This window comes from Pithys albifrons, chromosome 2 (genome assembly GCF_047495875.1).
Source record: "Pithys albifrons albifrons isolate INPA30051 chromosome 2, PitAlb_v1, whole genome shotgun sequence".
NCBI lineage: Eukaryota > Metazoa > Chordata > Aves > Passeriformes > Thamnophilidae > Pithys > Pithys albifrons.
The window spans coordinates 96,640,298-96,661,771 of NC_092459.1; the positions used below are offsets into that span (position 1 = coordinate 96,640,298).

Genomic DNA, 21,474 nt, shown 5'->3' on the forward strand with positions numbered 1-21,474 from the left:
AGGAGAGCTACCAAGGGCATTCCCCAGGTCTAGACCCACATCACCACCACCACCATACCAATGACCACAACCACCACCCAACCCCAGCCTGAAATCAAGCCAAATGGGAGTGTTAAGTTTGCAAAAACCTTTAGCTCCTATGCGTTCCTGAGTCTGCTGTCCTTCCTCACACAGGAAAGGTTTTCCACATCAGGGCCTTGAGCATAGAGGTCCCATTCCAGTCTGCCATCTACACATGTCTGAGTTTTACCCTAAATACATGAGTAGAGAGTGGTCTGGAAAGCACAGATTTTTAGCACCTGTTTTCCCAAAGAATTTATGCATGGAGTCAGTTTAAAACCTGAATTTCTATATTCATTAAACAGAAAGCACACAATTATGCAGACGCTGGGAAGGCATTCTTGTCTCACAGTGAAAACACAGTAAAAGGAATAGGCAGTGTAAAATAGTAAAAAAAATGCAGTGTTAAAAAACACTGAGCTAAACATAAACACTGCATCCAGAGCCTTTAAATAGTGATGTGTGCCAACATTTTTCCAAGTGAACCGGTAGGTATGACCATAACTTATAAACCCAAGTATAGATGTTCTACGCTGACTATATTTCTGAAATCTGGAACAGAGTCTGAAAGGATGCCAATTACAATAGGGAGTTAGGGCTGCTTTTAGGATTTATATTCTCTTTGTATGTTTCATAACCATACAGCAACTCAAATCTTGCTAGGTGGGGGTAACGCAGAAAATGCCTATGCTGCCTTCAAATACACAAATGTTCTCTGGGAAAGTGAACAGTGACCTCTGGGCCTGGATGTGGTGAAGAACTAGTAAAGCCAGCTGACCTGCCTCTGCAGCACTTGCTTTTACAAATTAAGAGAAGTTAGCAGTCAAAAGTCTACAGAAAAAAATTTCCCAAGACCTTGAAGGAGTCGACAGTGTGTAGAAATGACCATCCTACTGCTGGCCCTGTCCCGTGTTTCCATGGCATAGAACTTTTGCTTCAAACTCAGGACAGCACAGAGATCACTGACTTTTATATCATGGTTTCCTTCTGTTTTCCCAGGTAGGAAACCACTTCTAAAATGGGGGCTGTTACCACGTATGCATAACAACATAGCAAAAAAAGATTCATGTTGCTCCTGTAAGCTTTTGCTTAAGTATACCACGGAAAATAACTTTGATGGAATAATTTGCCCAGAGCACTGCTTGTCTGGAAAATTTCTATAATTTAACTGCAGTTCTGTAAATAATTTGGTGATAGACAGGCCATCAGCATAATTTGGTGCTAGACCCATGCAATGTTAAGGAAATGGCCAGCAGGCCAAAATTAAATCAACTGGGACCTAGTATGTCCAATGCACATTAAAAACCACTCCAAATCTATTATTTGTTAGAATATGCTTATTCAGTTTAAAGGAAGACACTGATTTTTTCTTTGGGGATTAACACAAAGAAATGTCATGCTTCCTCTCAGCAAGGAAAAGATCGCCCACATAGGGTTAATCCTGCAGATCTCCATGAAGATGTACAATATTTTAGCATGATAACACCCCAAACTATTGCCATGGCATGATTATATAGCATATTATTTTGTACTGCTTCTGGACTTACCAGTAACTTTCACCAAAGTGTCTCAGTTCTCCTGTGCTGTTAACCTGCAAAATAACAAAAGCCATTGCCCTGACTTTTTAGTCAAGCCATAACCAAGTCTGCAAGATAAGAGGTACAAAATTGTATGCATGGTACATTGCACCTTTAATCATCTACCTACCTGATATACTCAAGCAAGTAGTTAGACATCTAAATGGTCCAACTAGGGGTTTAAAATAAATGAGTTTTGTAGTACATTACTGTGTCCACATTATTTAAAAACTGGCATCCACATCCTCTCTCAATCAAAGTATCATTTCAGCTACAGTCAGATCAGAAACTCAAAGTAAGTAGCAGAGCCAGTAACAGGCCTAAGATTTGGCATTTCAGCTGAGAAGAGTGGACAGCAAATTACTGCGGTATGCTTCCAATTCATGTTTCATGTTTGGACAAACATTTTTCCATCAGAAATGTCCAGGACCAGCATTGCCTTCCTGCATCATCAGACTGTAAAACAAGACACATTCTGGAAAACCTCTATGATTTTTACCAGTTGAGAAGGAAATAGCAGCGAAAATAGTATACAAAAAAAGGTAACAAAGCCATCTCTCTTAGCTCTACTGAAAAAGGCCTCAAGAAGCAGATATAATTCCTTTTAACTGAAAAATAGAGAAGGAGGTGAAGCGTTTGGGTTAAAAGCCAGCAAAAAGTAGTACAAAAAAGCCCACCAGGTATTGTTGCAAGAACCTCTAGATAAGCATCTTAAATCAGGGTAAATTACACACCTCATGCTGGTGACTCGGTCATGGGAAATTATGAAGCTACGTGATGTCTCATTTGTTGTGCTGAAAACAAATGTAAATAAATTACTGAGAGAATCTCATTTACATTTAGAAATTCATCCCGATGCATGACGTGACTGTTGATGTTTTTTTAAATGACACTTTGAGAAGAAGTGCCACTATTAAAAACAGATCATAGCCACCTCAGCGAGAGCCTGTACATATGTGTGTGCGGATGTGTGTGAGTGTGTAAAGGCAGATGTTCCAGAGAGATCTTTTGGATCACTGGAAAAAAGACTTTCTTTCACTGTTACAGAACCAAAATGGTGGTGTCGGAAGACAAAATATGTATTCTTCTGTGCATTTTCCCCCTCCAGAAAGTGAAGCAGAAAGACAATATTATGGATTGGGTGCTGCCACTACAACAGAAAGTGCAAACACTAAAATCATAGGAACAGAAGATAGTGTGGCACGTCTCTCCATCATCAAGTGTAATAAAACTTCCCCTTAAATACACACAAAAAAAGCCTTTTGCCAGGCTTTTATCTCCCCCCATCCAGGTCTCACATTTTAAGCTGTCACTGATACAATTGAGAAGGATATCCAGGAAGCCATAAGATGGAGAACAAGTTGAACTGCTGTTAGCTAAGCATACATTCAGGCAAATATCCAAATGCTTTAGGAGCTGTCATTCTCCATCCCGCGTGGGAAGGCAGCAAAGAGACGGACTTGCTCGTATCATGATTGCTCTTATTATTACAGCAGTGAAAACACTGCATACTAATGGATATGTTTTCAGAAAAAAAGACTGTTAGATGGCTTTTTAGACTCTATGCCTAGCTGTCTGGACTTCAGTATCTGATACATCCTATCTCTCTCTTTACTTCCAAAGCAGAACTCTAAAAAAAAGTTTGTAACATGAGGGCAAAATAAAACATATTTCCAAATGGGGACACAACAGTGTTCTACAACCCCACATACGGTAGCATATTTACATAAGCCTGCATAGGTCAGAGAGTTTATTTGTTAAGGGACAAATAAGCAGGCCATGAAATAATTATTTTTCATTGTGCCCTGCCAAACCTACCCAGCCAAAGGCTAAATTGAGCTGCTATTGTGATTATTTGAACTGTGGAGCCAAAAGTCTTCACTGCAAAGCATCCCAGCTGTCCTAAATTTTATTCTGATGGCTAGTTTTCACACTAGCTTGAAACTTGCCAAAAATGCTCCACAAAATAGGCAGGCGGAAGGGTTGCTTTATCCAGACCTACATCAATTACTGATTTAGAGCTGTTCTGAGAACTTGATTATTAACAAATCACTTCCCAAAATTGTTATGACAAGATTCACATATGCAAATGGCAAGCTGCTCATATGTACACAGCTAGCAAAAGAAATTAATACAAAGGTTCCCAGATTTATTTATGGTTATTTCCTATTCTGCTTTACTGCAAATTAGCCACTAAAATATTAAAAGAAAGGGGAGAGATCCAGCTGCAGCATCACAGCTTTGACATACGGTGACTTGGAAACACCCAGGCTGTTACTGCTCCACATGCTTCTGCCTTCACCCACCTCCCTGGAGAAAAGGATCTACTAGTGCCTTCTGGCATCAGAGGAAGCAAAACTACCATGGTAGTTCTCAAGCTGCAGATTTGGTCAGCACACCAAGAAGGAGGAAGGATTACCATCAGAACAGCTCAGATGATGGGTTTGGAAGGATATTTCATACTTTAAATGAAGTTGACAGTGGAGGAGGGGGAACAACAAATATAATTTTTTTTAAAACCTCATGCTTCAAAGCTTAAATTAATCCCTAATAATTAAAGATCAGGATGAGAATGTGTAGAGAGAAGATTATGCTATGTCTGCCCATTGTGAGGCTCTTACAACTTTCCTTGAGGCGCCTGGGGTTGGTCATTGCCAGAGAAAGAGCAGAAGTCTAGAAGAATCCCTGGAATAATTAACTTTTTACTTTCTAAATTTCTGCTTAAATAAATGAGACACAAACAAAAGACAATGAGGCTAATTGTTTTGAAAGAAACTGACTTCTAAGTAAATGAAATACCCATCTCTTGGTATCAGACTGTGTGTACCACAACCCCAACCTGACAAGTGCACCTCATTGCAGGCTGCCCTCCTTCTCCACACCTCCTCCTACTTTTTATCCTGTTTGTAATTTCACTGCGATATCCTCAGGGCAGCAACCACTTCACATTTACACATGAATTAGAACAACACCTCACACAATGGCATGCCAGTCCTGATTGGACCTGGACTGCTCCTGGGAATGCTGCTGGGAATGGTACTATAAAAAGCACTCATAAATGTATAGAGTACAGCACAGTAACACACACACACACCCCCACACCCACACACCCCTACCCTTTAACACAGGAGTGATGTTAACTCTTTGTTTTCATCATAAAACTGCAGATAGTTTCATCCCTTTCTGAGCCTGAAGGTGGTTGCAAGATGTGCAGCTAAGACTCAGCACACCTTCACCAGCATCCTCTGTGACATGAGGCCTTTGCATGGATGTCTATGTTTGCTGCTTAATCAAATGACAGAAATGCTAAGAGATTGTGTTATAGATGTCAGAACTTGAGCTTGAAAGTTGCTTAGGATTTGCATGGAAGCTGACCCAACAATAAGCTGGGGACATTCAGGATGAGTAACCAAAGAAAGCCACATCAGTGTTAGTCATATCGCCCCTGTGCAACCATTACAGACCTAACCTGATTTGCCCAAATTCCCTTCTAATTTCCTTTCAATTTCCTTCCTTTCTTGGGAGAGGCTTTTGACTTTAGAAGTAGTATTTTAATATATTCTGGAATTTCAAATTTTGCACATAATGAACTAATTATTTTCAGGTACTTCATATAAGAACAACTCCAATACAAAATTTTAACTTACTCCGGTGTTCAGTCATGTTATTTTTAACTGAAAACATAACAAATAGAAAGATTTGAAAATCGTTATCAACATACTTTTATTTTTTTCTAAAAATTCTGACTAATCAATTACTTTGTGGGACTTTCTCCTGAAGGACTATGAGTGGCCAATGTGGTTCACAAAGACCAAAAGAAAAAGGAAAGGAGTGGATGCAGGTAACGTGGGAAATCAATAAGTAACTTGAATGCATGTATAAACTCTGGCACCTGAGCCCCTTTAAGGTCAGGCACCATGTTGGAGTCACTCATTCCAATAATTAATATCTAGAAAAATAGAAGAAATAGCCAAAATGTAAAACACATTAAAAATCTTAATTAGAATAGAATCACCATTTTGTTAGGCCCGTATTCTCTGTTGGTATGGCATGAGGAACTTACCTTAAAAATCTACCATACAGACTCCAGCTGTTAGCAATTGCCAATACCTCTCAAAATAAAACAAAATAATGTAAAAATTACTTTTTGTTGACTAGCAGGTAACAGATCTCTTCTTCCTTTGACTAAAAGCTCTACTCAATCAAACTCTGGAAAATCCAAGATATAAATTCTTTTTCTCAGTCTCTTGATGGGATGGCAGCATTATGGGGCCTTAATGTGCTTTTCCATATAACCTCATACTCAATGCAAGTTTTGTCCATGACATGAATGCAGAGAGTTTCTATCTCAAAGAAGTGTGACTCTCATTCCTGGACATTCTCAGTCTGAGACCTTCAGCTTCTCCATGAATTCCCTGCAAGTCATGACTTAACTCTTGTCCCTTTTGCCGGTGCTGCCCATGGGGCTTCAACCAAAGCAAACTCTACCCACTGTCACACTGCCACTATGGAGGAAAAATCATTCAGGAATGATCTTTTTATTTCTACAAAGGCAGTAAGAGACCATGGTCTATATGGAACAGGCTACTGACAACCTTACACACACTCAGTCATAGTCAGATATGTGACAAAGTCCAGTGAAATCCTATTAGGGAATAATACAAATGACAGAGCTTAAAGAATACAGTTAGCTCCTAATTAAATAGCCCATAAATCTGTTCGGAACCTACAGAACTTCTCACCAGAACAGAAATCTCAGAATCTGTCACAGAGTTTCATTTTAACAGACCTGGTGTCCACTAAACTAACAACTCTGTTCCTTACTGAGGAGATAGTTCATCAACTTAAATACTATTAAAAGATGCTTATGCACTGAGCTTTCCTGAAATTGTGTAACATTTGCATGGTATAACACATACTCTTACTTGTTCACTGCAGTCTGATTCAAAGCGCTATAAATATGTTTGCCCTTTCTGCTAAGCCTGCCTAAGGGATTAGCAATCCCCCAAAAGTTCAGTTGAATATTAACTGCATTAACTTTGCAGACTGTAACATACTGTTACACTCAAACAGCCTACGGTGTGGTATGGATGACTTGCTTAATAAAAAATGTTTTCTTGCAAATCCCAATTGCTAGAAAAAAGAATTTGCTATATCAAAGGCAACAAATATAAGGGAGAACCTTACAGAGATGTCCAGAGAAATGTTTACCATTTTGTCTGTCAAACCAGATGGACTTCCCTTGGCAACACAGCACCAGCTCCACTCTATGTTAGAAATTAAGTCAGTTCACCATGAAAAAAAAATCCTGTGAAATACAGTAGCAAAGTATCATCTGCTGTAGTAACGTGAAGTTAAAAACTACAAAAGAGGTGCATTTGCTTACCTATTTTGTTAAGAAAGTAGTGCTTTGCATGCCAACTTCCATAAAAACTTCATGTGCTGAAAGACTTTCCAGCACAAACTTTTATAGCAGTGAAGCCAAAAAAAAAAAATAAAATAAAAGGGCAGAGGAAATATTTAAAAGTTGGAAGAGGGAGAGTTGATAGGAGTGTAAAGGAGAGACAACTTGACAGCTAGCAACAAAAGTCAAGAAAGAGCAGGTTCTTGAAACTCTAAAGCAACCAGCTTCCGGGAAGATGCAGGTGGTAACTGGCAGTATCTGATCAAAAGACGAAGAAAAGGAAAGAGAAAGGAAAACGAGAAAGACTGGGACTAGTTTGTTAAAGTTACAAGGTAAAAAGTATGCAATAGATGGTTAAAATACTTTTAAAGATTAAAAAAACTTCATTATAATTGCAGTAATAAAAAATTTAGGACCTGTCTGTTATGGGATGAAAATAGAAATTGCATAATACCTTTTCTTCTGCTTTTATAAAAGTACGTAGATGAAACAAACCTTCTCTGTGTTGCTGAGGGAACACGTAACAACAATCAACAGCTCCTTGATACCAAACGAAACCTCTCTCATTCAGCCTTCAAGGATCACGTCTGTAGCAATTTGTAAAAACACACTCTCCCATACAAGAGACTTGGGTGTAATCAGAAAATAAATTCAAATTTTAGAATTAGAAACCATATTTCTCTGTAATTCTGGACACTTAGTTGCTTCTGCCATTCACCATCACCACTATGTTGTCTAGAAATGAAGACCATGTAGGTAACTACACAAGAACTTAAACTGCAGAGAGCCTCAGACCACAGCATTAAACGGGAATTAAAGCCTTACAGGAAAAGAGAAATGTTTTACTCCCTGCAATCACCTCCCTCCCTAAAACACACACTGCACACCTGCTACCCACCAGCCAGATGGGACTGAATTCTCCTGAATCAGATCTTGGATTTTTAAGCTCAGCTTGAGTTCAATTGGATTTCAAGACATGAAAATAAATTATCACTCACATTCAAAAAATCACATCAGTGTCCAGGAACTCCTAGTTTCAGTGCTGCTTGCACAATTAGATTTGTATTAAAGTGGGATTATTGCCCCAAATGTACCAATAAAAATAAATAAATGCAGCATTGCAGCAACATTTATTTTAATTACATATGCTCACTTAATGCATGAAAACCAGAAACAAGCTGATTTTATATCATCATCATCATGTTAAGTGTGATTGGGAATTTAGCTAATCTGTGGTGACCAGCAGTGTTTTTAAAAAGGCCATAAAGGCAATTTAGCAGCCCAAACTCAGTTAAATATTGTAGAAACTGGCCCTTAATGCACAGGTATCATAAAATATTAACCATGTTAAGAAAAAAACTGGGAAGCATTATATTCCTAGAGCATTTGCTAAGCTTGCATAATGTAACATTCATCATCAATAAAGTTTCTTCAGTTAAAAGATCTCTAGCCTGTTCTTCAGAAGAAGGCCTTTTTTCCCCCCTCTCTCTTATTCCAACAGCACAGCTCCACCACATCCCCGTTTCTTGCACTTCAGTGGACTGCTCGCAACTGGCAAAGTCACATCTTTAATTGGGACTGGCCTCTGAACTAGTCTTTGCCCACCTTTTCCTTCAGTCCTGAAACCAATTTGAGACTTGCATGGGGTTAACAAGTCATCGATCATCAGCGCGACATTCTCTGCAGAGACCGCGGGCATCTGGAAGCTGCTGCTGGTGGTGTTCCGCCAGAGCCCTGTCTGGCAAGTGCCAAGACACAGAAATGCGAGTCCTGCTTGCTTGGCCAGCCTTGGACTGACCTTTAGTCGTAACAGGGAACAGGAGTTTTGTTAGTGAACACAGAGTTCTGGTCTACACATTTTTTAAATTGATTATTTTATTGATGTAAAGTGCCCAGGTGCCCTCACAACAGTCACTAATATAGATTTTGAAAATAAAATTAATTAAGGGCCAGTCTGGACCACCTTTACTGTCATCATGTAGTACCCTTTTCTACAAGTAACAATGCTATCAAGCGAGCACACGCATAGTGTTTGTAGAGTATTTCATTACATCTCAAAACACCTGACCATGGAGGTCAAGATCACTGTCACCTATCTACATGTACAACCACACACACACACTCACTTTCCTCTCCTACCTTCCAAAAGGGGAACCGAAGCACGGCAAACTTAACCAGCAAAAGTCTGTGTCAGAGGGCCAGCAGTGCCGCTCTGGGCTCCGTCCCTCCGGAGCGCGGCGGGAGCATGGCACAGTGTGAGTCCGAGCGGGAGCTAATCTGAATTACACTCATCCAGCCCTCGAAATGGTTCCTCATTAGCTGCGGGTTAATGGAGTCCCAATGAGTAGTGTTATTTTCATCCCTTGCCTACTGAACACAAAATTCATTTGCAAATATCCTGTAAAATACTGCAAAGCAAGCCAAAGAGATATGACAACATAAGAGGCATACTATTTATGGAATGCACTTACCGTCATTTAGAAAAGGAAGCTGACATGAGCAACAGCCTAAATTTAGCAACACATTTAGTTTTTATTCACCAGTCACAATGACAACATTTTAGAAGGCTACTGCACACCTTGTGCACTGAAAGGTTTCACTGAAATCAAGACAGACTTTCATCTGAAAGGAATTCGGGATCAGCTCCTTAATGAATACAACACTGAGTTAAATTAAGGCAATCATCATCTTGACTTTCTATTCCAAGTAGATATAAAATTACATTGATTGCAGGAAATGGTGGCATTCAAACAATATTGCAATGGCCAAAGCCTGAAAGCTAAATTCATTGTCGAGCTAAACTAGGCTTTCAGAGGGCACCATTTGATTTGAGGGGGAAAAAGCATCTATAAACCACATATTTTCAATTAATAGTTTAAAAGGCACAGAGTAAGAAAGGAAAAAAACACAGGTCAATATGCCACATGCCACTCAAAAAAGCAGAGTCTTTGCATGTAGATACTGTGCATATTCATATACATGTATATACATAGGTGGGTGCATGCATGTTTTTTTTAGGCAGGCTGTGCTACAAAGGCTAAAATTGAGATCTAGAAAGACACAATGTATTTCAGAACAGCCTGGGAATGCTTTTTTATCCACATTATCTTTAATTCAAAAGTAATTTCAAATCAACAGCACACAAAGTTAAACCTAGTTCTCTTGAAAATTCAGAAAAAGAATTAATTCGAACCCTTACCTTTGGCACCTTAAAGACTTTTGGCCATGACTTACCTGTATAAATAGAAAGAACTAATTTACTACAGAAATGCCCATGGGCAAACATGTTCTGGCTAATGAAGTGTTCAGCTTTTGCATGATTAACCAGCTGGTGGGGGTGGTGTAAAAATCACAGGGCATAAAATAATAAGAAAAATTGATTAGCAGCTCTCTTTTAAAGCACTCTATGAAAAAATTCCTTATTTTTGCTCATCAGTTTGAAAAGTGACTGTACAGAAAGATAGACATGAATGACTTACCAAGGAGCCAGGCAGAGACTGTACCAGGCACTCACTCCTCCAAGACCTGTATCGCAGAGAGGTTCAAGTGAAAAGCAAGATACCAACCAGCACCATGGCTGGATTACTTACACAACAGGCCCTGCCACTAGTCATAAAGGTAATTTTCTACTGTATTGCAGAAGACATTATATAAAGTTAAAACTATGACTATGCTTTGAGTCAGTTCAGTTTCTTCCCCAGTGCTCTACAATTGAACACCTGAGCTGGCTACAGCTACACCCATGAGCTAGTTTAAGAAGTGCCTCCATGTGAGCCCAGGATTTGTATGCTACCTGGAAATAGTGAATATATTTAAGTGATGCTACATAAAAAAAGATGGGGTTTTCACTCACTAGGGACAAAATCCTCTTGCCCTTCCCATCCTGTACAAGGGGTTCCTTATGAGCTCACATGCACTGCCCTCAAAATAGGACCTAATTAGTGTACAAATATTTGGCAGGCAGGTCATGGAAATAAATTTATCACTAATTCTCCCCTAAACCAATGCAGGTTATCCTAAAGCAGTTTCACGTCAAACACATTTGCTCTAGGTCCCTTCTGCTGGAGTTCAACTGGCACATAGCAGTTTCTTTAAGAAGGAAAATTACATATTTTTATGGCATGGAATTACTTCAGAAATGTGAAAGAACTGCTCATATAAAACACATGCACCACTAATAAACAGAAATGCAAAAATTTAAGTTACAGACAACTTGCAATAGGCCATAGTAATAATCACAGTCCTTCTTCACTGTCATTACTTCTCTGGAAAATGCATGATTTACACTTATTTATGGACTTTTGAAGACTGGTTTATAGCTATGTATCATGGGAGACACATACAAAGGATCTGCATCTCAGGAATTTGCAATGTGTCCCAGCCCTAGGGATGCAACAAAAACTTCAATGCTGGGACTTCATGGGCTGGGAACCTACATTAACTCCCTTTGGCAATATACAAGGTGTCACCTTACATCCCTAGGTGATTTCTAACCACAACCAGATACTCCCTCACAGAGCTTCCTCCCTCGTGGTATGTCATGGTATGTGATGTACCTTCATATGCCCAGTTACCTGGATATGAATTCAATTCTCAAATCACATTGGTATACTGTGCATGCTGTGGCTCAAACTATTCAATCATACCATGGGATACTTTGTGAGGAGTAACAATTCTACCTGAACTGAGTTATTTATTATGAGAAGAACCAAAGCAGAACTCTGAAGTCCTTTTTTTTCATGACTCCTGTATTTATCTGATTTACCACTTTCTGAGGAAGACAGTATCCCCTGTTTCAATGCACCAAAAGAAAGATTTTTCGATGTTATTTCCCTATGGGATTCAAGCAGATTATTCTGAGAACAGATTGCTTCATGTGTACACTTAGACTCTACTTTACCCAAAGATTCATACCAAAGAACTGGTCAGGCTTATGCATGTTAGGTAAGTCTACAAATGTTCCACAGAGGTCTTTCTTTCTTATCATGTATGTCTGAGAAAGCTTGTTGCTGACTTCACAGTCAGTCCAAGACTTCTGACATCAAAGTGATTTTTGCCTATTTTCAAGCACTGCTGAATAGCTGGATATTTCTACACTTGCTTTTGAGCCTCCTCTAACATCTTGGAAACTGATCTACACATTAACACTTAGGAAAGTGGGCATAGAGCTGACACAAGCAAACAGAAATAGAGGTAAACTGAAAACCCTGGCATGAAGCAACATTTCTCTTAGTACATCAGTTGAGAAAGTGCTATTTCCAGACAGAATTCACCATAAGAAGAGAAGTTTCTAGCTAAGCTAGAAGCGGTATTAAATTCCACTTAAGTCTAGTTTCTATTGAATCATGAGCCATTTCTAAAATGTCGTGTATTTCTAACTCTGATCAACTGGGACCCTGAGAACACCAGAGCTTGTAAGCTGTGTTTGAAGCTATTTTCAAAGATGGTAACAGCCTGATATGGCTACAACACAATTTAGTAATTGCAGCCATACTTGCTATGAAATTATGCTGTGGAATATCTAAGTAACATCATTTTGGCTAGCTTACTTGTTTAAAAAGTAAAATTAAAAGAAAAAAGAAACCTGTTTGCCACAGAAAGTGAATGACTGTTAAAACTGTATTTCCTTAAAGGAATTCAGAAATATAGATATGAGGCACAGCTGTTTTACAGATGGAAACCCCTAATTCTTCAGATGCGTACATTGTACTACAAAAGCCTTATGTAATTATCTGTTTGTTTACCCATAAGCAATTGCTTTGGAGGAGCCCCCCAGTGAGTATGTGCTCTGTGCTCTGCAGAGGGGTCAAGCACAAGATACAACCTGCAGACTACAGGTTTATCTTCAAAGAACAAGCACACACAAAGGTATTTAGGTGCCTAATTCCACTCATACCCACTCTCGGTGAAACTGATAGAGAGTAAGCACCTCTAAGGACACAATCCTTTGACACTAACATGGATTCCCCATCTAGATCCAGGTCTATGTTCCCTGGACATCAGAACAGCAGAAAATAAAAACCATTTGCTTTATGGCCTCCTCATCCTCTCCTATATTGGAGTTTTGATAAGGTTGATCATGGTTCCTGGTAGAGGACATTAACAGCCAAACAGGCTGGTCTAATTAACCAAAGTTTTTCACACTAATTAATAACAACATGAGCATTAAGCAATCAATAGGACACCTTAACACCACTACTGCTTAAGTCTGCTTTGAATACTTCTGGTTGTACCCTTGAAGCACATGTGGAGGGTTCTTCCTGACATCCTCCCACGCAGCATCAATTTTTAGCAATGATAATCATTCCCATTATGCTAGAAATTGATAAGCAACATTGTTAACCTATGTGATGCAGCTAAAAATCAGATGTAAAGTGAACATTGAGGAACTGAAGGGATTTTTTTTTTTTGAGTCAAGTATTTTGATTACCTCTAACATGATTATGTACTTGACCAATGAGTAACATAGTATGACATTCAGGCCACTGCAAACAAGTTGCACGCAGACTTGTGTAACACATACATCCCACTCGGGCACAAGGGGAGCCATGTTCCACTGTTTCACTGTACATTCAGCAACTTACTTCTAAATTCATATGAAAAAACAATGCCATCATTGATTCAGAAGCAATTTTAAACTCTTTCAGAATAACTTCTGAAGGACAGCTAGCAAGAAGGTAATATATTTGAAGCAAAAATGAAAACAGAAAACTTGTAAACTATCTTCTCCAATTAACAGACTCAATTGCCAAAACTAGTTCTTGGAATTTCTCCTTTGGGTGTCAGTTTAGAACTTGCTTCCAATGATCACTAAATAACAATCCTCCTGACTTTGAAATAATCCACTACTAGTCAATAGCACCCGTTTCCTGATTCGGCGCATGCAACCCCCTCACAAAAAAATCATACATTTGTACTCTTATTTTTAAAAATGCACTTTGTTCCAATGTGCCAAAACTAACTGTACAAACACAAAGAACTCAAATGCCCTCTCAACCCCTATTGGAAATGACAAGTGAGTCCTTCTAAAATTGCAGACACACACTGTCAAGTGCAGGTGTTTGTAAACAAGTTTGGAAATGTTGCTAATTATAAACCATATGAGTTAAAATTAGAAGTCCAATCCATTGGTTTAAAAAAAAAAAACAACTTCCAAAGTGTTAATCTAAATGAGAGCAACCAGTGATGTTTAATTTAGTTGCAAGAGTAGAATTCCTGCGCAGAGCAGCATACTGCTCTTCATCAGAATTTCCACTAGGAGTAACATTACATTTCTTAGAGGGAAAAAAAAAGATTTGATAAGAATTTTAATTTGCTGTCATACTATGATACTGTATATTTGAAAGTACAATCTAAAAATACCCTATTCACAGGTCTAACGTGTTTCATATAATTATAAAGAAGGAAAAAAAAGTGTTCCCAAATCTTCTGAATCTGTCTTGGCTGACAACATCAAAGTTCAGCTTTTATGGGGAGCTTCCCACGCTGACCTTCTGAGAACTCAAACCAAACTCTGCTTGGAAGAGCCTTATTCTTCTGGATGAAGTTCTCCTCAATAACCTCATCTACTAAGCTTGGCTTGCCTGGCACAAGCTGCTGAGGGATGAAACTTGGAAGGGCAATTCCGGAGCTCTGGCTGATGCAGATCTCAGGATGTCTCACACTTGCCTTCACTGCTCTGGTGTGGAGCCCAGAAGTGTAGCCCTAAGGAGTCAAATACTTTGACCAACGCCTCAGACAGAGGCTGCGTGGAGGCTAATCCTGTAGTACTTGTACACCATTTATAATGCACTGTGATGAGACAGTGCAGGTACAAAGATGGATGTTACCTCAGCAGCAAACAGAGCTTCTACCAGACTCAAGGGGACACGGAGCTGTTTTAAGAAGGGGAAAGAAAGGTTCATACTGGAATCTCATTATTTCTTAAACAAAACAGTATATTTAAGCATGTCAAAATAGCTCCACCTGATTACATGTGAGTAAAATTGTACAGAGGCTTGACTATGGCCTCACTTGAAGCAAGGGGTCACCTCCTGCTGCACTGTCCTGAAAAACCTGGAAAAGGAAATGGACTAAAAAGTGAGGACATGCCCCAGAAACAAGGTGGGCCTGGCCCTGCCCAGCAGAAATCCCTCTGCTCACTTTCCACCTGCAGAACAGGCAGGGGCTGTGAGGGGCAGGGAAACAACAGCTCTTTGGCCACTGCACAGACAGACTCCTACTCCTACTCCACTGGGGTGTCATATGACAGGAAAAACCCAAAACCATTCTCCTGAAAAACCAGGACAGAAAGTAAGTTGCCCATGTCCTATCACAGTCAGGGAGCTATTTCACATAATAACAACTGTTCAACCTTTCCTTTTTCTTCCCCTCCTTTTCTTTTTAGTATTTGCTCTGTAAAAATAATAGTGTGAAAATATTTTTTTTGAATTTGCTGCCTTCAACAAACAAGACTGTACCAGTTTAGTGCCTATCTTGTAGCTACCAAGCACAGTGCTCCATGAGGATGAGAATATAAATGTGCATTCAAAGCAGGAGTCTTGCAAGTGGCAATTCCTTTGCTTCAAGTCATGATACTGTAGATTCACAGATGGGCTGCAACACCTTCCATTAGACCAGGTTGCTCAAAGCCTCAACCAACCTGCCCTTGAACACTTACAGGGATGGGGCACACCCAACTTCTCTGGGCAACCTGTTCCAGAGTATCACCACTCTCACAATAAAGAATTTCTTCCTAATACCTCATCTAAATCTGCCCTCTTTCAGTTTAAAGCTGCTCCCCTTGTCCTATCTCTATACATCCAGTTAAAAAGTGTGTCCCCATCTTCCTCATAGGCCACCTTTAGATACTGGAAGGCCCTATAAAGTCTCCTCAGAGCCTTCTCTTCTCCAGGCTGAACAACCCTAACTCTCTCAGACTGTCTGCATAGGAGAGGTGCTCCAGCCTTCCATTTTCATGGCCGCCTCCGGATTCACTCCAACAGGTAGACATCCTTCCCATGCTGGGGACTCCAAAGCTGGACACATCACTCCAGCTGGGGTCTCACCAGATCAGACTCAAGGGCGAGAATCACCTCCCTCAACCTGCTGGCCATGCTGCTTTTGATGCAGCCCACCTGGCTTTCTGTGATGTAAGTGCACATTGCTGAGTTGTGTTGAGCTTCTCATCAACCAGCCTGGAACTTCTTATCACTTAAGCCAATCCTTTTTTTTTTTTTTATGACATAAATAAGAGATGGAGAAGCCACTTTGGTGAAGGGACCACAGCAAATGGGAGCAGAATGATGGCACACCTCACCTGCAGCTGGTGGCCTCTACCCCTCTTTTCCTAGGCTTGGGTCCCTCATCCTCCCCCTTCCTTGCTGGTGCTGTGAGAGCTCCCCCTCCTGCTCCAGTTTAACCAATGTTAGGACCTGGAAGTATGGCCTAAGTGAAGAGAGCAGATTCAAAGGCAGTCTTCAGTGAACTACATTTCCTGCTGGAAACTAGCACCAACATTAATTCCCTGAGGGGGGGGAATAGTATAATCTTCAAAAAAACCCTCAACCAAACAAAACCCTATGTAAATTTATTTCTTTACTAAACACAGATATATACTCACATGCCCAGGTTTCTATACATTCTATATATATATTATGTATATACATATATAACCACATGTATATGTACACATGCAAATACGGTATTGCAAATCTTTACTGCTACTATTCTCATTATTATTTTAATCCAAAGAAAATGTAAAAATTTTTAGTTTCTACAAGCCCATCTAACTTCTGAAGCATCTAAACTTCTGCATCTAAACTACCTGTACTGGGTTCAGCTAAAAAAACCACCATATTTTTCCTAAATGAATACATATTGGATCTGTGTTTGCAAGTCTAAAAAAGCCAGACTTTTCACTGGGTATATAAATATTTTAATTAACAGTAAGTATGTATTTAGGAGATTCTGCATCAAAATCTAGATCAGATAGGGCAATTAACCCATTACAGTTTTTCTAAGATATTAGATGAAAGAAAATACATTTAAGAAATGCTTAATCGGACTTAAATTAAGCATTTCAGTTCTAAAATAATCTCAGATAGTGATTTATTTCTCATATTTTCTGCATGCTTTAAATGAAAGCATGAAGAGCAGCGCAATTACATTTATCTTCTACCAAAAATAGCCGAAAAATACTATAGAAGAGTGCCTGCTGGGTTGGTTATAAAAGTAAAGTATAATCCATTAACTGCTAATTAGAAGCATCAGAAGCAGGCTTTGCTGCAATAAGAGCTGGCCCCTAAGTAGATGTTTCTATAACCATTTAAAGGCACAGGGTTTCTCCAGTTGCTGAGAATGGAGCTTGGATGGTTTCAGCATAAAGGCCATGTGAAAAGAGACTATGGCACTTGGCCATGTTACCCAGCTGTTTTCTAAATATGATGACAGGTGCCATTTTTTCCATTTGATCGTGGAACGTAATACATCTTCAAACAAATTTTCCTCAACTAGTCTGGTGCAGTCACATTTCAGAGATTCAAATATAAGAATGTTTGGTTTCATTCTTTGACAGACACATATTGCAGTCTCTTTGGCAAATATTTCATTATCTCAAGACTGATTTTTGGTTTATGTATTATTTTGCTTTTTACTGCTATTGTAGGAGGCAAAGAATAAGCACTTGGGCAAAGGATTTCTTTCTCAAGGAATTAAATAAAAAAGGGGGGAGAGCTGCTATTTATAATTAGACTTAATAAATTTGACTTACAATAAAGAAGGATTCTCTTCCTCTCTGTTCACTACTTCCTAACAGATGAGAAGTATTTCCATAATTTCTCCTACTCTTTATCTGACTAGCTACCTGGTCAAATTTAATTCCCTTCCAATGACTGAAGGCCAAACAGGTCTTTTGATCCATTTGCCTATGAAAAGGCCTTAATGGGTCAGGTAAAAAAAAAGGTGAAGGCAGAAGAAATGCCAATACTCCAGCTCCCTGCAGAAGTATCCAAGACACAGAAAGCAGCAATTATGGACATGAGCAACAAAGAGATGATGCCTTGAAATGGATGACAGGCTCCAAACCCCAGCCATGCTCAGCTTCCTCCAGGGCTTGAGTGGCCTGGAGCAGTGCATGTGGACAGGATACAAGTCAGGGTGCGTAACTTGAAAAAGCAGGAAAAAAACAAGGAGATAACTAACTTCCCCTGTTAAAAAAGGGACATAGTTAGCACAAGAGGAAATAGTTCAGGTCAATGTTTTGGGCTTTTCATCTACACAGTCTGACCAACTAGTAAATAAACAAAGAGAGTTTGTGTGGGGTAGGAAATGAAGACATTTAGGTTTTTCTCTCTGCCCTATATTCATTTACAAACACAGAAGGAACTTGTTTCTTTCTTTTAAAATGGGAAACAGGCATCAGTTAAGAAAAACTAAGATGGTAACAAATCAGTTTTGGAAGTCAAACATCCAAGAAACAATAAAACTAAGACTACAGTAGAATAATAAAATGAAGTTTAGTTTAAACCAATGCCTTAAATATTTGTTAACCCTGGCAACAGCTTTTACAAGGCAGATAAGCATATCTGTTTTCCTCCTCTGTGTAAGAAAACAACCGTAAAATGCCCCAAAGCCATGGAGGGAGTCAGTGTCAAAGACATGATTAGTAGTTCAGAAGTTATCTGATTCAGGTCACATGGTGTTCCAAAAAGCATACCTAAATATAGCATGCAAGAGATCCGCACAAAGAGCAATCCCATGATGGGAGCACACTAAACACTCCATAAAATTAATTAGGGTTATTTTGAGGCAAGCAAAGGAAAGCGAGAAGGGAAAAAAAATAAGCCCTTGCCCTGCCCAGTTCTGCAAGAGCAGATGTCCCTGGTATGGACAAGTCCCAGTCTGCAGCCCAGGCACTCAGGAAGATGCTTTGGTTCCTGGGGAAAACCCCACAGAGCAACAACAGGGAAGGTGGGTAGATAGCATGGTGTGGCTGTATTGAGGAATACAGCTTGCTGGGGAAGAGGATGACCCTGTCACTAAAGGGCTAAAGGGACCAGCAGGTACAATAGACAGGAAGCCAATAGTTGAGTCCTTCTGTTGCTATTAAGGGCATCCTTCTAAGTGAGAAATAAACACCTTTTTGGAAAGGGAAGGTCCATGTAAACGATACCCTTGGCACAGACCAAGACTCTGGGAAAAACTAATGCACCCCAAGGCAAAATGGAAAAAAAATTCCCTGTGCAAAGTTTCTGTCTCTGAAATTCTCCATTAGGATTGGTCCTTGATAGGAAGGAGGATTTTCTCATGAAACACAGCCTAAATAGCTATTTCTAACAGCTTTCCCTATGTTTAGGCATAAGGAGCAGCCTCATGGAAAAGCATACAAATGATCTTCAAAAGGAGGTGGGAGCAGGACAAAGGGAGGACTGTTCCTCAGGACTCTGGGGTTCCTTTTGGTTCTTCTTTGTTAAGTGGCCACGCTGTTTCCTGTGTTTCCTGAACATTGAATTACCATTTGGCTTCTGACCACCAATGACCTGCAAGCTGATTTCAGCAAGCTGTCGTGGTTCATAATTTCCCTATAAAACCTATTTTAAAAAACTAAAATACTCTACTGGTGAAGGCCACAGTGAAGCTTTTAGGACGACCACCAAGAACCATTTACTTTTGCATCACTTTTGTTTCTATGTACTGGGGGAAACAACATTCTGCACTCAAGCAGGAGAACAAGCAGAATGCATCAGTGTTGCCTTGAAAACCCAGGCAAAGCTGAAGCAGGGACTGCAGAGAGCAGGGGAGAGAGCAGGACAAAGCTGCGAAGAGGCAGTGTTGTGAGGAGCGCTGCTGTCCGCGGGCAGAGAGCAGGCTCTCAAGCCCAAACTGTGGAGCAGGTGCTCCAGAAGGCAGGTAACAAAACAGAGTGAGTGTGGGACACAAACTGCAAATTTCGGCTTGAACGCTTCAGGCCATTAGCAGGTGCTTCAGGCAGTCATCCAAATCAAAGTAAGAAAATGGAAAAAGCCAAATGCTGGTTAGAGAGGTTTGCTAACATGAAAATCCCAGCACGGACAGATAAAACGTTTCCCCTGCTGCGGGAGCAGGCTAGTAAGAAAGAAAGAAACAAACAAAAAGCATATGCAATTTTTGTAAAAAAGGCTGTGTTGGTGATTTTACTATCCTGTACTCAAGCCTCGAGATGCAAATGTTGGCTGGGATGCTGAGATCAGCAGTTAGATGTCCTCAGGTGGTTAGAGACAAGACAGAAAAGAGCTGGCATTTGGGGAAAATAGAGGGCCCATTAGATAACGCTTCACTTGAGCGTAAGAGGGTTTCCCCTGTGGGTATTGTCCCAAAGAAAGCTCCAGGCAAGTTTAGAATGGTTCATTACTTGTCACATCCAGAAGGTGAGTCAGTTAATGATTACACTGACTCCCTTTTGACTTCAGCTTCACGTGTTTCCAATCTAAGAACTGCACTCTCATCAAGTCAAATACCACTCACAACAAACAGAAACACAGAGGGGATCTGCATTTCAGATGCTCACAGCATAGCTATGGTTATTTTATTTGTCAGGATTTTGCTGGCTCTTTGCAAACCTTATTTTTGGTAGCTAATACACAGCGCTTGCAACCCGTGTTCTGGGGGTGTCGCTTTTCTATACTAAAGTACACTTCAGAGACCTGGAACTTGCTTTATTAGGATTAGTCTCCAAAGGACCCAATATTGGGGCCTTGAAGGTATCCTTTTAAAAGGTGATCTACTTCCTCAAGGGTTAATTCCCTGAGGTCTCCTCAACTTGCAACAACACTACTTAAGTTATGTTACATGAACATAGGAAATAGAACTGGCAGCTCCACACAGTTGTTGATGCAGGCTGTGTTGGCCAATGATAGTATATTTAAATCAGACGATCACTTGAACATTATTGGTAAAGTTCTCGCTGAAGGTTGCATCCCTTGCCAGAGGCTAGCAGGCTTGACAGAAGGAGAGAAACAAATTCCTTTCATCAGAGTAACATGAGTCAATATGTGGAAAGATACTTCCATCTGCTCTGTGTTTCTGGTGACATGACATTACCGTATAATTTGGTATACATTTATAACAGAATAGATAAAACAAGATGGCTTGGCTAGTACAGTTTACATTCCACATCTGTGGGGAGTCCTCTCAAGCCATTTGCAATGTACAGCACTATATGAGCAGCTAAGACTCACAATAGGAATGCTGGAGGAAAATACATGTTACTGTTTGTTTCAAAGAGTTAATGGCATAGACAGACAACCTGGCACTTGTAAAAAGATACAAATTCTATTTCTCAAAGTGCTCTCTGGAGACACACATTTGGTCAAGTACAGGAATAACCAAAGGAACCTGTTCCATCCCACAACTTCCAGACACAAACAACTTACTAAACGTGACATATCAGTAGAGTGGCCTGTGCATTTCTGCATT

At 39.9% G+C, this 21,474-nt stretch overlaps 1 protein-coding gene across 19 annotated transcripts in view; it reads right to left on the reverse strand.

The window, feature by feature from the left end:
* ESRRG (estrogen related receptor gamma) overlaps positions 1-21,474 on the reverse strand; it is a 395,543-nt gene that overhangs the window by 332,914 nt on the left and 41,155 nt on the right. For 4 of the 19 annotated variants that reach the window (XM_071578798.1, XM_071578771.1, XM_071578699.1 and 1 more), the window contains exons 2-4: positions 10,521-10,566; positions 2,372-2,431; positions 1,608-1,651 (exon numbers count right to left, since the gene is read on the reverse strand). The exons of 5 other annotated variants lie outside the window; for them this stretch is intronic. The gene's annotated coding sequence lies outside the window, so the exon portion shown is untranslated. Of the gene's footprint in view, positions 1-1,607; positions 1,652-2,371; positions 2,432-8,646; positions 8,677-10,240; positions 10,276-10,520; positions 10,567-21,474 lie in introns of those variants that run through there. 10 more of the 19 variants (XM_071578716.1, XM_071578708.1, XM_071578736.1 and 7 more) reach the window with 4 other exon arrangements.